We start from the raw sequence: 13763 nt of genomic DNA on the forward strand, positions 1-13763 counted from the left end.
CCCATTTTTTTTAAGTTGTCTCTGTAATTGATATCTGTTTCTTTTGCTGTGCAGACACTTTTCAATTTAGGCAATCTCATTGATCAGTTCCTGGTTTTATTTCCTGGGAATCCTTTTCAGAAAGTTCCTACCTATGCCTATGTCTTAGTGTTCTGACTCTATTCTCTAAGAACTTATTAATAGAGGGGTCAATATGATGATGCAGATCAGGAAGTAGGGGTGGGCTCAGGATAATGAAGAACCGGAGAAAGGGCTTAGGTCAGGAATCTGTTGTATAACAAAACACATTTTAATAAGACCTGCATTTGCTTTTGCTTTTGAAAATATGTAAAATATGAAATAAGAGCTTAAAAAACAAAAAATAAAGTGTAATTTAACATATTGAAAAGGGAAGGTGTACCTGCAGAATAACTCAGCAGAAAAAGGTGCTTGCTACCAAGTCAGTCTCAGTTTGATCCCCTGGACACCCTTGCAGGAAAGAAAACATTCCTGCAAGACATCCTGGGACCTCCACATGTCAGCAAGACATAGGCATGAGCATGGACGCACACACACACACACACACACACACACAAATAAATAAAAGTGATCACTGTTTAGGAAGGAAAGTTATAGACAGGACTTTAAATGCAAAAATAATTAAAATATAAAATGTTTTAAATAAAGTAAAAAATATTTCCACAATATCATAAAACATAAAAATGTCCTATAATAGCACTGAAAGTTCTGATCTCCTCTCAAAATGCACAACAATAGGAAAAAGTTGCCACATTTTAGCATAAAGCCCCAAAGATCACAGAACTTAGAACTTTGCATAAAATTTCAAAGTTTATGAATTCTTCCCAGAAAAACATACCTTAATTTATGAACCTCAGAGGAAGAATTTCTGTTCTGGTGAAAGAAAATGAGCTACAGTTCACACCTGGAATTAAGTAGCGTCTTCTTATGCTATAAATAACACATTAAAAAAATAGAAATGCCTATGTGTAGAACCATCTACACAAAATGTTCGAAGGTCGCTGTAAAGAATTTCATGGACATCAGACTGTAGGGAAAGACGTGTGCACATGGCAGGTGGAGGGGGGCAGGGGACCATTATTGGTTTAGGCAACAGTCAGTCTGATAGTCTCTCTGCACAATTAGAAACTGATGTGAAATAGGAGAAGCTAAAGCAGCTTTGCCACTGAGACCCGCAGTTTCATGCCCCTCTTGCCTTCCCACTGGCGTGGGCATGCATGAATATGGAAGTGTGGATGCTCCGGCAGAAGCCAGAGGAGGACACCAGGTTCCTACTCTATCAGTATCTGCTTTATTCCTTGGCACAGAATCTCCCACAGAACCAAGAGCTGGGCTCGCTGCCAGCCAGCTTCATTGCTTCCCCCTGATTCTATCTCCCACAGTGAGCAGGTTGCAGCTCCTTGCATGGACACTCCAGATTTCTATTTTTAGGAGAATGCTGGAGATTCAAACTCAGGTACTCGTGCTTGCTCAGCAATCACTCTTAGCCACTGAGCCCTTTCTGTGGCATCAGGACACTCTGTCACATACACGGTAAACCCAGTGACCTCGGGATGCTCCATGCTCTGTAACTCCAACTAAGGATAGCTAAGCTATAGAAGAGGAAGAGAGAGCAAGAGTGTGTGTGTGTGTGTGTGTGTGTGTGTGTGTGTGTGTGTGTGTGTGTGAGAGAGAGAGAGAGAGAGAGAGAGAGAGAGAGAGAGAGAGAGAGAGAGATGCAATAGGTTTAGGAAGGAACTTCCCTGATTGCATCAGTGGGGGTTTTCTGGAAACACTTTGGAGGAGAAAGCATGTATGAAAAGGACGAGCCTGGGTTGTCATACAGGGTGTAAAATGAGTTCAAACCCCTGGGGGCTTCTTTCCAGAATTTGTGAGGCTACAGACATATTCATCTAGTACTTTTCTTTTTCTTTCTTGTCTTAGTTTTATTTCAAAATGTATTTTAATTGTCATATTGTAATTGACATATTTGTGGGGTACAGTGTGGGGTTTGAGCGCCTTGTGCAATAGAGTCTTGCGATCAAATATGGGTGACTGGCATACCTGTTATCTCAGCCATGAATCATTTCTTTATGTTTAGAAATTCAAATTTTCTTTGACAGCTTTAAAAATAAAGACATTTGTTAGTTCAGTAAAACATGGTCTCCTGGGTTCCAAGTTGGCCTCAAACTCACTGTGGTCTTACACTTTGTGATCTTCCTGCCTCCACCTACTGAGTGCTGGGATTGCAGGCCTGTGTTACCATGCCTGACTTACGATGCTGGCTATTAAACCCAAGGCTTCGAACATCCTAGGCAAGCACTGTACTGACCCGATGCCTCTCTTTCTATCTTTGTGACCTGTATTTCAACTTTTCTTATCTTGAAATGCTAGGGGTATTGTTATGGTTATGTTATGGTTAGGGTATAACCTGATGTGCACACATGTTGTGAGTGTGTGTGTGTGTGTGTGTGTGTAAATTACTCAGAGACAAATTTTAAAAGGGAAGTCCTGTCTATCCTGACTCCATTATCCCTAAGGAGTCTGGGGATAGAAAAGCATAATTTATTTCACATGGATTTGATCCAAAGAAAGAGACTTTTACTAATTTCCCTGCTCAAAAGACAGTGGGGAGAAAACTAATGACCTCAATGAGTGACTTTGAGCATCTAAAATCAGATATTAAGACAGATTTGTGCATCCGTGGTTCATCAGAAGATGCGTCAGAGAGAGGTACGATTACTCTCTCATATTTGCCTTAATGGCTGATAAACTGTAAGCACTAGCAGCGCAGCAAGGAATTACGGACATCTCATTCCAGGCTGAATCCTAGTACACACTACAGAGTGAAGGCTGTAATGGACTCTCAATGTTTAAATGAATGAGAATCCGCTAATAGCTAAGCCATATCCGTGGATGTATGCTTGGATATCAGGTGTGGAGAGTCAGGTTTTCTTCCCATTTCAGGTCTGAGCTTGTTTTCTTTTGTACAAGCAGGACTCACCAGCTCTATATTGACCCTAGCCTGTGAACTGTAGATAGAAACTCAGGTAAAAGGCTGGAGCTGAGTAACTGTGCTAGCTCACAGCAAACCCTGGGAACATAGATGCTGTTGACACTAGACTTATCCTGTCTTGTTTAGAAAAAGTAGCACATGCAGTAGGCATGGGGACAGCCAGTGTAGCTGAGGAGCAACCGACTCAGCTGCCCACCTTGTAGCTGCTGAGCTCAGTCCTGACTGCAGGCAAATTCCCAAAACAAGTCACACCAGTTTGGTAACAGGGCATTGGTGTAAAGTGTTCAATCCCATCATCTCACATAGAAAGACAGCAAAGAGGAGAAGCTGGCTTGTGTATCTATCCAGGACCAGGTCCTTGCTTGAGTTGAGACAAGCATTATTGTCTGTTTGCTTGGAATAGTTCATTAATACTTAATGGCTCTGTTTCAGTGCTAACAGTGCCTCTCAGTAACTGTCACAGCTGTGAAAGCCTGAGGACCTGAGTTCGGATCCCCAGAATCCACATAGAGCCAAGCACAGGAATACCCATCCATAACCCTAGAGCTCCTCCCGCAAGAAGGGGAGACAGGATAATCCCAGAAGCTCTTAGGCCAGCTAGCCTGGCATGCACAGGCACAGTGAGCAAGAGATGTTGTCTCAAACAAGGTAGAGTGAGGACCAGCACCTGAGGCTGTCCTCTGACTTCCACATGCATACACACACATATACGTGCACAATCACATATGAACATACCATGCACACATACTCAGAGATAACTTTTAAAGTTTCAAGTGATGTTTTATAGCATGCTTTGAATTTAATTCTTTCTACTAATTTACAAAATACATTGGACTCCTAAAGCCCAGTGCATCGAAATGTACTTTTCCTTGGATATATGATCTTTATAGAGTTAATGGCACTGAAACAAGTCTGTTCATATGGCCCTAGCTTAATATGACTTATGTCCTTTGGTTTCTTTTGGTGAGAGAGAGAGAGACAGAGACAGAGAGACAGAGACAGAAACAAAGAACATATATACTTGATCCATAGTCTCAGCAAGCCAGGTTGACCTGAATCTCTCACTATGTAGCCCCAGAGTGGACTCAAAGATGTCCATCCTCCTGCCATTTTCCTTAAGTGCTGAGATCCCAAGCACAAGACACCATTCTTGCTCTCATTAATATTCTTACAAAAGGGAGACAGTGAGCATGGCTAAAATGCCAAGGCAAAGAGACAAAGGGATAGTGGCCATGTGGATCCCAAGAAGGGAAGCCTGGAACTGACTCTGACCCCAAGTCCCAGGCTTCAGTCCTCTTGGCATCTTGAAATCTAACTCCAAGACCCTAAAACTGTAATGTAGTTCTGTTGTTTGGATCACTTTGTCTAGAGCTTATGGAATATTAATGTCCTCTGCCCCCCCAAAAAAACCCACAGAAAGGTCCAGCTCCAGAACTGAAGAGTCCGAGAGTTAAGAACCACTCAGAGATGTCTACAGTTTATTTTTTAGGACTCTCTTCACTGTCAGAGCTTTTATTCATATTATTTTTAATTACATGAAAGATAATTAAACCATAATTGTATGTGGTTTAATTGACAACTCATGAACATATATGTTTGTGGAGTATAGTATTCATGTTTTGATATATGGGTATGATGTGGAATGGTTAAGTTAATTAACATAGTCATCATCTCATGTCCCTATCATTTTTAAGGTGTTATTTTTATTTTTAACTATGTGTATGTGGGGGTGGGTACATGGATGCAGATGCCCTCAGAGACCAGAGCAGGGTGTTACAGACACTTGTGGGCTACCCAATGTGAGAACAGAACTTCAGTCTTCTAAAAGAACAATAAGTGACTTTAACTGCTCAGTCATCTCTCTAGTCCAATCTACCATTTCTTTGGTGAGATGCTTGGAAGTTCACTTAGCTATTTTGAAATATGTATTATTATTATATAAAACTTTATTTTTCCATTTTGTGTGTATATATATGTGTGTGTGTGTGTGTGTGTGTGTGTGTGTTCCTCTACGTGTGTGCACACATGTGTGCAGGTGTCTACAGAGACCAGAAGAGAGCATCAGATTCCCTAAAGCTGGAGTTTCAGGTAGCTATGAATGGTTCAAAGTGCATGCTAGGAATTGAAAGCAGATCATCTGAAAGAGCAACAAGTGCTTTGAACCACGGAGCAATCTTTTCAGTCCAGAAATATTCATTGTTACTGGCTACAGTCACCCTGTCCATGCAATGGATATAAAAATTGATCACACTACCTCAGGGTCTGTACCTTCTGACCAGCAGCTCAGAGTCCCTCCTTCTACCCAGCTTCTAAGACTGCCCAGCTCTGCAACCATCATTTCTGTTTCTGGTGTTTCAACTTCATTCGATTCCACAGATAAGTAATAGCTGGCATTTTCATTTCTGTGTCTGCTTTATTTTACTTAGCCCAATTTCTCCAGGATTTTCTCCATCCAAATGCTCTCTTCCTAAGGACTATGCCCCCATTGTTCGCTGATGGACACCTACCAGCTACAACTTGTCTTTCTTAGTCTATTTTTAATAATGCTGAAATGAACAGAGGAATACAGTTACCCATTCAAGAGTACTCAGACTTAAAATTTAAAGTTTAAAAGATAAGAAAGTTTCTTCTTACATTTTAGGGATCACAGTGTCTTATTTCCTTAAGAGCTACTTTTCTGTTTATGTCTTGTTTTCCCCTAAGTCATCTCTTCTCTCAATGGATGTGTGATGTGTTCTTTAACTACCCTGCAGGCATCAGAAAGGGGAAAAAAATGAAGTTACCTTGATCTGTCTGCTCCTTTATACTTTCAAACTATTTCTGGTAGATTCTAGCTTGGTAATAATTGCAAGAAGCCAAAGGAAGGAAGTGATACACATCTTAGTAATCCTCAGCTTCAATTTAATAGGATTGGGTCTAGGCAGAGAAACTATTGAAGCTTAATGTTGAAGATAACTCTTAACCTTGTCTTCCAGCAATTCTATTTTCCTTTGAATGCATGCTTCCCTCCCTCTGTGTCACGCTGTTGCAGGCGCAATTGTCAATCACACTGTCTGTCTCTCCAGCCTTAGAAATGGACATGGAGTGTATTATTCAGCAGGAAAAACAATAACAACAAAAACAAACAAAGAAAAATGAAGTGCTAACACACACTACGATGTGGATAAATCTGGAAAACAATATGAGAGGGAGAAAAACAGACACACAAGGTCACATTTTGTATGATTCCCTTTGCATGAAATATAAATCTATAAGAATAGAAAGCAGAGCAATCACTGTGAGGAATGGGGAGAGGGTCAGACAGAGATGCTTAACGGGTGTAGGATGTTTGGAGTCACGTGGAACTGGTGGTAAATATCACACTGTGGAAATAATAATGGTCACAGAACTGTGTAAAGTTGACAAAGTTTAGGTTGTGCAAATTTTACTTCAATTAAGTTTTTAAAATACTCTCGTAATTTATCACTACTTAAAAATGATTTTTAAAGATTCTGGAAGGAGGTGTGTTGCAATGTAAATATGGAGGTTAGTGGAAAACCCCATGGGAGTCAGCTGTCTCACTATGTGGGCTCTAGGGGTGCAGTGACTTGCCAAAAGACAAAGGTGAGTACTACAGACCTAGAATGCAGACACTAGATAAGTAGGGTTGGATAGAGGCACATCCTAACTTCCTTTACATTCTGCTCAAAGCCTTAATGAATGACTAAGCAGTGGAGACATGGTCTCATAAGAAATAGATGCCCTGCTACTCCTTAAGGAAATGAGAGATAGTTTGTATCTAATTGTTTCATGACTTGACTTTCCTACCTACTCTTTGCTCGAATAAAGGTCTTCATCGATAAACAAGAGTTTCATATTCTGGTTATTAAAAACAAACAAGAAATTAATACACATCTAAGGACAGTATCTGGTTCTTGGTAAGAGTTCATTCTCGATTACTGCAACACGGGGTGTTCATAGCAAAAACTCCTGCACTGTTTTCTAGATTTTTTTCATTCAGAGTAACCATATCTTCCCAAGATGGTTCAGTATTCTTTCTTCTCTGTGGACTTTCATACTGTGTCTTGAGTTACTCTCTGTATTGGTTACCTGTTTTGTTAGGATAAAATACCACGACTGGAGTTATTTAAGGAAAAGGAGTTGATTTAGGAAAGATCTATAATAGTAGAGGAGAAAGGCATGGCAACCAGATGCCATAGCAGGAAGCTGGGAGTTCACCTCTTCATCCAAGAACACCATGCAGAGGAGAGTGAACTAAAGGGATGTGAAGCTATGAACTTTCAAGGCCCACTTCCAGTGATGTACTTCCTCCCTCAAGGCTCTACCGCTTAAAGAATCTGTAATATTCCTAGACAATTCCACAAACAGGGTACTAAGTGTTCAGACACAAGAACCTGTGCGGGATAGTTAGAGTCAACATGACAGCTTTAGAATCTTCCAGGAAAAGTCGCAATTAAGGGATTCCCCATATCAGGCAGACTATGAGCATGTCTCTGAAAGATATTTTTGGAGGGGGGTGGGGGATTTGATATAAGATGACCATCATCATTCTTGTGCAGGAGTTCTGAGATTTGAAGATGCCGAGCAAAACATAAGCTTATAAGGAGGGAGCAAACATCACTTATGCCTTGTGTCTGCTTCAAGTTCCTGCTTGAATCCTTGCCATGACTTTCCTTATTGATAGATTGTGATATATAGGATCAAATAAACCATTTATTTCCCTAAGTTTAATGTGCTCACCATTTTTCACAGCACCAGAATGAAACTGTTCATTACCAACAGACAATATCAGTCAAAAATACTAACTGGAAAACTCCAGAAATATGCAACTCAGGCAGCTTAACTCATGCCATTTTGAATAGGATGTGTTTTGCAACTCCCTCTCACCCAGTGTGTTACCTGCCTGCTACACACTTAATAACAACTTCAGTTATCAGACTGTCAAGGTACTTGTGTCCCCAGTAATCCTCATCTTACTGAGTAATACCCCCAGGGCACATGAAGGATGTTGAAAGAGTTATTGGAAAGCCCTTAAGGGAAAAAAGAAGTAGTTCCTGACTGAATAAGGATAGATAGATCTTGTACACTAGGTGACTACAATTTACAACACAGTAAGCTATGCTCAGGAAGATTGTGTGTAACTTCTTATTACAGCAAAAATAGTTTCAAAATTATTTATTATCTCTTATTCTGATGAATTTATAATGTTATTAAAAGCAAGAATGGCTCATTTGCTCTTCAGTCTTTCAAAGCCTTATAACTAGTTGTAAACACTAAACGTGTAGTTAACAAGTGCACACGATCTGATGTCTTCGCTCACATCTACCATGCTTCTAGGTAAAGGCTACTGTGCTTGAGATTGCTGTGACAGCAGGTGATGTAATCTGACTCTCAGCTTATTTCTGCATCTCCTCCACCTTTGTTAGCTCACACAGGTATAGGACAGGTCTTGTGAGCCACAGTGCATGACCAGTGTTCCTCTGATCCTATTTCTTCCTTGTCTTTTTTCCATAGCTCGTTAACTACATTACCAACCGGGTTGCCTTACTGTCTGCTGCCTGGTGGATAATTTTAGATAAGACAAGGCAGGTGCACGCTTCTCCTTTCCTTCTACCCTTCCTTTCAATCCTCCCTCCTCTCAGATCTCAGCAGACAGTGGGTGAGTCCTGAGAGTCAAGCCCCTGCTCTTTGAGTTATGAAAGGCTGTGAGCCAAGTCCCGAAAATGGAAAGCGGTATCTTCAACCATTTTGCCTTAGCTAACCTGTCCAATCAGCTTTCTTTTATACCCCTATCCGGTTCAATCCAACAAATATACATTACAAGCCTAGATCTTTTATATGTCTTCACTCAGAATCTTTAATGAAAGACCCCACAGCACAGAACGTCTAACAGGGTGATGCACTGAGCTAGGCAAAGCACCAAGTAAATAAAGCGAAACTGATTAAGCACTAACCAAAGAGCTAACACTGAAGTGCATTGAGATCACGCCAAAGAAAGCAACCATTAATTATGCTCAGGAGTATACTAACTATCTTTTCTAAATTACTTTACTTTTCCATGATGTTGTTGTTTGTTTGTTTGTTTTGTTTTGAGATAAGGTCTATTGTCCAGGTTTGCCTCAAACTAGCTACATAGCTATAGGATGAATTTGAACTTCTGACCCTCCTACCTGTGCCTTCTGAGTGCTGGGATTGCTGACGTTTCAGATAACGGCTATCTAAGCAGCGCTGGGGTGGAACCTGAACTGAGGAGTTTGTGCCTGCTAACCAGCTGAGCTACATCCACAGAACTCAAATGATCTGACTTTTGACCCAAAATGAAGCATATTGTGCATATTAGTAGGTTGGGCATAGAGATACTCGAACTAAAATATTCAAAATAGCTCCTAGTTGCTTTCTGAAATAGACAGAATAGGACTGAGGTTTTAACTCTGCCGTAAAACACTTGCCTAATATACATGAAGCCCTAGGTTCCATCCCTGTAAGTGAAAAAATAAAAATAAAAACAAACAAAATGAAATATATAGTACATAAGTGCAGTCTATAGTCCTTTATTGTGCAATAGCACACAGGAAGTTCTTTCCCTTCTCAAACTGTTAAGTAGGTGATGATGGGTCAACCTGTCTCTATCCCCCTGCTCCCTACCCAGCATCTGGTAAACACTTTTTTATACTCTAAACTTCTATGCGATTGATTTCTTTAGAGTCTACAATTGCACAGGGTGAATGGCAGCTGCTCATTTCTGAATCTGGCTTGTTCAACATAATTCTCTGCCTTTCTATTCATCTTGTTACAAATGGAAGGATTTCATGTTTATGGTTGGATGGTTTCCATTGTTCTTCTGTTCCTTGTCTTCCTTCCAGGAGCACTTGGCCTTTTTTATATCACAGATTACTCACTAAAGGGAGGTAAGGTCTCCTTATGATTCAGTTTGCATTTTCCTGAGGATTACTGGTGTTGAGCTTCTTCTTTTTTAGATCCGTGGTCTATTCGCCTGCCTGTCTTTGAAAAATATTTATTTATCTTTCAGTCCTGTCTGGAATTTGACTATTTCTTATTTAACATTGCACTTCAGAATTGCTTACACATTCTGGATTAATTAATCCATTATCAAGTATAAAGCTTGCAAAATTTTTCTGCCATATTATAGGACGACTCATCACTCTGTGAATCATTTCCTCTATTGAAAAGAACTTTTTAATATAATTCTACTTCCATATTTTCTTTAGTTTCTTATAGTTTTAGGATCTTGTCCATATACAAGCCTGCCCAGTCTAGGGTCTGTATTTCCCCTCCCTCTGTTTTTTCCATAGTATTTTCAATTTCAGGTCTATGGGTAGGGACTGAATCCATTTTGAGTTGATTTGTGTAACTGGAGAGAGGTTCCATCCTTCCACATCCAAATACCTAGTTTCTCCCAGCGCCATTTGCTGAGAGGCTCATCCCTTTTCCTGTGTGTGCTCTGAATACTCTCACGGGGACCCTGCTGGTGATCTATGTGCGGAGCTCGTGGAGGCATTCCAGCCCACTCCATTGGTCTGTGCTTCTATTTTTTATGCTGATCCTATGCAGTTTGATTTCTACAGCAACTCAATTTGCTTATGTGTCAGGGAGTGTATTTGTTGTTACTGCAAGCCCACTGAAAGGGGCTGACATGAAATTACCCTTCAGGTAAGATTTATTAGGAGAAAGACAGACTAGTGAACATGGCAGCCATGATCAGGCCTTGAAGCGGCAGAACATCAGGAGAGACTGTCAATGTATATACCATGACAGGGTGCTAGACGGGAGAGAACCTCTATTTCCCTGATGATCAGAGGAAATATAGGATGATGACCATAGACAGCCATAGAAGATCCCAAAAGGAGATGTACAGGCCTCTTGGTGCTACAGTTCCCCATCAGGAGCAAGGGGTGAAAAGTATATTTCATACCATGTGACATAGCAGGGGCTAGCTTACAGGCCATGAGTTGTGGTCACAGGCACTAAGTGAGATAATGAGCTTCTTCTGCAGCCATAAGATGGAGGAAAGGGATAGCCCCAATACAGCAGGCCTTCTGCTTCGGAGTGGAGGCTTGACCTGACTTTGGGGAGAGGGAAAAGGGCACCTAGTAAGTCTATAATGTACCCTGCTATGTTGCTTTTGCTCAAGATGACTTTAAATCTTCTGGAATTTTTGTGCAGGAGTCACCACAAATTTAGGGTTGTTTTTAGCTTAGTAATAAATAATTTTGGCATTTTAATAAAGAATTATCTGTGTTCTTTTGAAGTATATGTGATAATCCTGTGATCATCAGTTTTAATTGTCATATTAGCACAATCAAAAATCACCAGGGGGAAAAGTCTCAATGAGGGACTCTGTAGACGGGTTGAGTCCTGGGTGTGTTTCGCAATGAGGGACTGTGTAGATGAGTTGGGTTGTGGACGTATCTCTCAATAAAGGACTGTGTAGACAGGTTGGGTTGCGGGTATGTCTGTGAGGATTGTCTTAATACCCTTAATGGAAGTGGAAAGATACAATTTGAAAGAGCGTACCACCATTTCCTGGTTTAAGGCCCTAAACAACAAAAGCAGAGAAAGAGAGCTGGCTGAGGAGTAAGTGTGCATGCATCCATTCATCTCCAACCTTGACTGTGGATGTGATGCAAGTAGGTGCTTCAAGCTCCTGCCATCTTGAACCCTCTGCTATGAAGAACTGAAGCTCAAGAGTTTTTTTCTCCCCTAAGTCACTGTTCTTGGGGTATTTTATTATGGCAGCAGAAATGAAGCTAGGAAACCCAATACAGGTGCTCTACATCCTTCATCCAGGGATCCCCCCCAACTGGTGACCCTCTGCTTCCTTTGAGGTACCTTATTTTGCATGCTATGTGAGATCACCAGTCCTGCAAGTTGTTGACATGTGTTGGTGCACACAATGATCTGAGTACTGAAAGTTAGCTATTCCCTACAGTGTTCACAGAGTGCTGTCTCTCCATCAATTCTAAGACTGCCTGTTTTCTCAGTTGTTTTACTCTTTTATCGTGGGATAGTGCCCTAAGTTCAGTGGTTCAGTGTCAATGTGTCTCCACTGTTTGATACTAAATGGCAATAAAAGCACATTTTTCATTCTCTGTGTTAGACAGAATAATCTAGGGACATACCTTTGGGGCATCATCTGGATTTACAACATTGCCCAGAAGTCTGGGCATATTAGCCAGGCTCCTCTGCCATATGTGTAACCACCAATGCAACCAATATCACACCCTGAGTCCATAACATGCCAAGACCTACATGGTATTGAGGTTAGATCAAAAGCCCACACTCCTAAGGAGCTAATTCTGTTGTAAACACAAGCCCCATGACCACTAAGGACTACTACCAGCAATGATGATGTATCCTATAAACTGAATCTATGTGTCCAATAAACTGACTTACTGTCCAGAACACCTGGATCCCGGAATGTTCTAGAGGTTTAATTCCAGGCAGGGCTGGGCATGAGCCCCCTTGCATTTTTCCAGTGTTTAGTTCCACCTTATCTTCTGTTACATTCTCTGAGCCTCACAGGAATCCTGTCCTAATCTCAGAGACCTGTGCTCTACTCCACGTTGCTCCAGGTTGAAACATGATCATAAAGTAGTTCCTTGGCCCCCAAGACTGCTGCTAAGCTGGGTCACTCTTGAGTCTCACAAAGACTGACACAGCCTCGTGGATGCTTCCAGCCCAAGCCATAGCAGGAGGTAATTTTGGGAAATACATGATTCAGTCAGTGAGATCATGTTATCATCTTCAAGTTCTTGAATCCTTCTCCTGGATCAGTCTGATTACTGATGCTGTCACAGTTTTAATTTTGCTTACTGTATGTTTCAGCTCAGAAATTTTCAATTTGGTTTTTTAATTGCTTCCATCATTTCTCTGCATTTCCTCTGTCTATGAGCTCTGGTCAGGGTAAATTCTCACTCCTTACCTACTCTGCTTCCCAAGGCTGCTGAATGGCAATGGAGGGGAAATGAGGACAGCATCCCTCCAGCTGAAGTAGTCAAATGACCCATTCTGTCTTGGAAGAAAGTGAGCAGAAGCAGCATCGTGGAACTCTTTGCAGCCCTGGGCTTGACTTCAGTAGGCTCAGGACTACCTTCCATGTCTGTCACTTGGACTTTTCGTTCTCCCAAGGGGAAAAATCTGTCCCAACACTGCTTAGTCTTAGAAAGGGGTTATTTAGGCAGTTCCTTCCTTCCAGATTTCTCTTCTGTCTCTTTTACTTTTACTATAGAAAACCAAAGCCCTTACAAGTTTTCCTGAGATCTTGTAAAGGATATTTTTGTGCTTGGGGAGAGAAAACTACTGAAGGATCGATCTTACTAGGCACCTTCTGGTGTGCCCTCTTTAAGAAAGTAAGAATGACCTATAAATTTGTGCTGCTCTCAAATTTGGACATAGAAGCTTCTTTTTGCAGTAGGTTGTAGATAATACAGAGACTTGTAGTTAGTCAAAATGCAGAGTAAATAGCTGGGTGTTTATCTGTGGATAAATTGTCTGTACCAACTTCCCACCACGTAAGTCTCAGGGAACTTAATGCAAAATGGGTACAGAAAGAATGTAAGAGCTGGAAGATGAAGAGGAAGGTTGTGAAATGTTGATGTCTGAACACAGGAGGGCTGTTGCCCACACAGGACCTATGCATAATCAAGCCTGTTCAAAATTCCAGGATGGATAAGTGAGTGGCCCCCATCCTCTGTTAGAGGAGCTATTTACTGTTGGTATCTGCTGGGAG

This window comes from Microtus oregoni, unplaced genomic scaffold, assembly GCF_018167655.1.
Source record: "Microtus oregoni isolate MIOR12 unplaced genomic scaffold, Mior012 000002F_ref0000024, whole genome shotgun sequence".
Classification (NCBI taxonomy): Eukaryota; Metazoa; Chordata; class Mammalia; order Rodentia; family Cricetidae; genus Microtus; species Microtus oregoni.